Source organism: Carcharodon carcharias, chromosome 14 (genome assembly GCF_017639515.1).
Source record: "Carcharodon carcharias isolate sCarCar2 chromosome 14, sCarCar2.pri, whole genome shotgun sequence".
Taxonomy (NCBI): Eukaryota; Metazoa; Chordata; class Chondrichthyes; order Lamniformes; family Lamnidae; genus Carcharodon; species Carcharodon carcharias.
In genome coordinates, this window is record NC_054480.1 from 102,533,864 (window position 1) to 102,538,770 (window position 4,907).

Genomic DNA, 4,907 nt, shown 5'->3' on the forward strand with positions numbered 1-4,907 from the left:
CAAAACAAAGTGAGAAAGAATAGATAAGAAACTTTATGTACTTGAGTTGTACATATGTTTGTTTTTTTTTAAAAAGGGAACTGTCATGATAATAGTTGATTAGATACTATACAGTACTCTGTACTCAATATGGGGTCACCTGACCTGGGAGTTGACTGTCAGATACCACATGTTGGAACATGTCTTGATAGAATTCAGTTACTGCAGATATCTGTTTATATTAGGAAAATGTATTATCAGTAAAGTTAGCTTAGCTACAATGTCGACGGCCTGTGTGCATCAATGAAACAAAAAACAAGACACCCCTAACCCATAGGGTGGAATCTTGTTGAGGCATCCGGGGTTTTGTCTGCCAGCTGGGTAGTCAGCAAGGGACCTATGCTGCCTCATTTTGGGAAGGCCTGCTGAAGCATAAGCAAATTAGGCAGTGGCAAGACCAGTGGCGGGCCTTCCCCTGGCCTCATGACACTGGGGACAGTGGGGAGTCTCACCTACTGAGAGCTGACAGCCTCTTGTGCTCAGCAGCGCCACTGGGAGGTGGGGGGGGGCGGTGGCTGCTGCTAAAAGGAGAGGCACCAGCGTCGCAAGATCATGGAGCAACCCAAGCCACAGGTAAGTAATGTGCTGGGGATGGGGTGGGATTTGTTTCAGAGGGTGGGGATCACAGGGAGAGGGGTACAGAAGGGCTGCCAGCAAAGGCAGGGAGTGGCTCTCAGTGCCCCCACAACACCACCCCCCCCCAACTTCCTGATGCCTAGCCCACAATCTAGCACTGAGTGCCTTTGATTAAGGATCCCCTAGGATGTGATAAACTAGCCGCACACTTTTAGCTGCCGTGCACACCACATGGTGATAGGCCCACCTGCAGCTGGATTAGTACCAGTGGCATCAGGATGAAGCCATAAGTGGTCATGAATTGGCCACTTAAGGGCCTCAACTGGCAGCGAGGTGGGATGGCCTTCCCTCACAGAACTTCACTCAGATGGATGCGGGAAGGCAGTAAGGTTCCACAATCCCACCTACGTACATAGCCTCCCCACCTCCAAGCTCACCACCAGTGTGAACAGAAGATTCCACCCACCATCACTACAACTTTTCCCGATCCTACCATCTCTCCTCCCCTCTCTCCTCTCCACTCACTGGCTGTAACCTAGCAACACAGGCCATCCCACCCAGCTACCAGCCAAGCCTCTCAGCTGAGAAATGGAGAAAAAAATTCAAATGAGGTTCTGCAATTAAATTCACCAGGACTTTCACATTTACTGGTGTTTGCTGAGCATTATGACCAAATCACAACACCCCCACCCCCCATCCCATCCGTTCACTCCTTCTGTCTCTGAAGGGGTGAATTCTTTCTACTAGAGATCTACCTTGTCCCACTTGAGTCTATAAAAAGAATTGTCAGCCTCAGTGTCCTTGCTGGTTCCAGTTTCATTAGGTTAGCTGTCGGCAGATGATGAAGAACACAATATGTGTGGTCACAACCTGCCGGATATTCGGAATATGAGGCACCATGCTACTCTCAACCAAGTTTAATGCACAGCTTAATAATATACATAGGTAAGCTTAATGAAAATTATTTTCTGTGTGTTTTATATATCAAATATATATTAATGTACTGTAAAATATAAGTTTTGTGTGCATATATTTATGTGTATACGTCTAAATGTAACAACTTACACCTACATAATATAGTTAACGTGGTAAAACATTTCAAGACACTTAACATGAGTGATATCAATAAAATATTTTTATCATTTTTGACACCAAACCGTAAGAGCCAATGACACAAAACTTGATCAAGAGATAGGTTTTATGGAGCATCTTAAAAGAGTTGAGAGAGGTGAAGATTTGGAGAGGTTTAGTGAGGGAACCCACCAAAACTGACAAGTGTGGGCAAACCACAAAGTGTGAGGAAGCGCACAGCGTCGCCATCTTGGATTTTCACAAATCTCTTTAAGCTGAACCTGCAATTTAAAAATTTTAACCATGGATCAGAAATCCACTCTTCCAGGTGAATTTGGAATCAGGTCAATCACAAAATTGGGGACTCTGGGGAAAGAGATTCCTTAGATTAATGATTGCTTCAGGTCTGAAGAAAAAGACAGGAGCTGAACAAGTTAACACACTGCTTTATTCAGTAGACCCAATAGCTGATGATACAATAGCTAGACAAGGAATCAACGAATCATCTGCACAATAAGGGGACGTTTTAAAATTATGCAATGCTTATTTTATCCTCAGAAGTAGCAAAATCCTTGAAAAGGCTAAATTTAATAAACGTGTCCAGCAGCCAGGAGAATTGGTCAATTCCTTCATTAATGAACTGTACAGAATGACGATGGCGGTGATATGGTGCCTTGAAATCTGAACTAATCACGGATAGAATAGTTTTAGGTGTGATAGACAATGCACTCTCAGACATGCTTCAAGTGGAGAAAGGTCTAACCCTTGAGAAAGCCACCCAGATTGTCAGGCAATCTGAAATCCAGGGAAAATTTTTCCCTCTGCCAGGGTGGGGGAAGTGCAGAAGCGGGCGTGGGCAGGTGCGCCTCCAATCGGCGCCTCCGATCAGGGGCGCACCACCATTTTACGTGGGTGGGCCAATTAAGGCCCGCCCAGCATGACGTCCGCCAGGAAGCACTATGCGCCCCCTGTGCGGGTGGAGGGGGGATCACCTCAGCTGAAAGAGCACACTGATCTCCCTGAGGCTAAGTGCTGCCTCGGGGAGATCGGCACCAAATTAAAAACTGTTGAACAAATGATTGCAAGATTTCCCTGGCATGTCCCCTTATGTCACATGGGTTGGGACATGTCCATAACTTTTATTGAAACATTTATTAACTATTTAAAAACCCTAATGAAACCACATCCCGGCCGTGGATGAGGTTTCATGCTTTTTCTTAAACCTGCCAGGCCTCCCGGCCTGCCTACCGACCTTAAGTTTGGATGGGCAGGTCCATTAATGATTTTAATTAGTTTCTCAATGGTCACAATATGCCGTTGAAAGGTCGGCGGGTGGGCAGCTGACTCGGCTGTGCCCCAGCCAAACTGAAAATGGAAATGACGCAGGGTGACATCGGGAGTTCCACCCAACGTCATCCCGTGTCATTTTACACGTCGGCAAGCAGGCCCCGACCCCGCTGACCAACCGGAAGATCCTGCCACCGGTTGCAGCAGTTACAAGAAAAAAGCAAACCCCACAGTCCAGTTGGTGCATAGACACAAGGACACTCCAGGCCAAGGGAAGCCATACCCTAACCAGTACAGTGACCATGCCAATGCTATAGAGCAAAGTGCCCCCACAGGCATGATCAATGTCCGGCAATTTCAGCCCAATGCTTTCAATGTAACTGACCGGGACACTTTGGGAAGCTGTACAAAGCCAAAGCACCAAAACCCACAGAAGATCCCAAAAGGATTCACGAGGTCAAGACAGCACACCAGAGGACACACAACCATGTTTCTTGGGTGAGGTCAAAGATCCTATATTTTCTTTCTGGAATGCCGACATCACAGTTAATGGTTTTCTCATGAACTACAAATTGGACACGGTCCAATCGGACAAAGAACCATGGCTGAGAGACCTCTGGCTATGAACAGCAGACGTGCCACTCTACTGGTCCAGAGGAATCTGACTTTCGATCATAGGTGTGATTCTGGAACCAATAAGGTATGGCGGCAAACAAATTTTCAAACTGATCTTTGTCATCTGTAACCAGTCTTTCTCTCCCTTGAGCAGAGTTGCCTGTGTATCCCTGAATCGCCCCAAAACAGCAGAAGATGTCAAGACAACCACTGTCATAAATTAAACAGAACTGCAAGGTCCTGAGGGCTCCAACGAGAAAGATTCTCGCGACTGAGACTTCAGCTCTGAATTGTCTTCTCTCTTTGCAGGTCAATGATATTCTGAGAATGTGATGAGGTGCCTTTAATGCAAATTTTTAATAACTTCCCACTCAACACACTTAACCTCCTTTCTTGTTGACTCATAGTTGTGTATTTTTACAGCTGCTAGACACAACTCACCTCCTCTGTTTATCCCTAATGTTGCTATATAGCACCTTTGACAACTTCAGCACAGCCTAGAGCATTCAACAACCATGCGGTACGTTGAAGTATAGCCACTATTGTAAATCAGGAAATGGAGCAGCCAATTTACACTCAATAATCTCCCAAAAGCAGCATTGAAACAATAATCAAATCATTTGATTTACTGCTGTAGGTTGGGTGATAAATATTGGCCAGAAAATATCCCCTTGCTCTTCTTCAAATAGTGCCATAGAATCTTCTACATCCTCCTGAGGGTGCAACCAGGGCCCTCAGTTTAACATCTCATCTGAATAACAGCATCTCCAATTCCCTTAACAACACACTGGAATATTAACCTGGATATTCTGTTTAAGTCCCTGGAGTGGGATTTGAATTCATAAACTTCTGACAGAAGCCAAGGCATAACCACTGAGCCAGAGCTGACACCTACACTGAAATTCTGATCACTGGCATCCATCTTGTTCCCTGTGGGGCTGCAGCCAGCTCCCAGATGCACATCTTACTCAGCCAGTGACACTAAGATGCCAGCAGAACAATGTCAGATAGATTCTCCCTAACTCTTACATTATTAATCGAGTGGCTTTCTTTTAAGAATCGGAAACAGTTGTCTGATGCTGTGCAACTACATGCAGATTATATTTTCTACTTTCACAAAGTGAACATATCTCAAAGTGAAGTAAACTGCTGAATGAATAGAGGGTCATACTGCATTGACAGTGTGCCTTGAACATTCAGCAGTGAGCACAGAGGGGGGTGAATTGTTAATTGTGATCATTGAGCTAGTCACAAAATTCCTCCATGGTCATCATAATCCTATTAACACCGAGGAACCAATTATACTACAATCTGTCTCT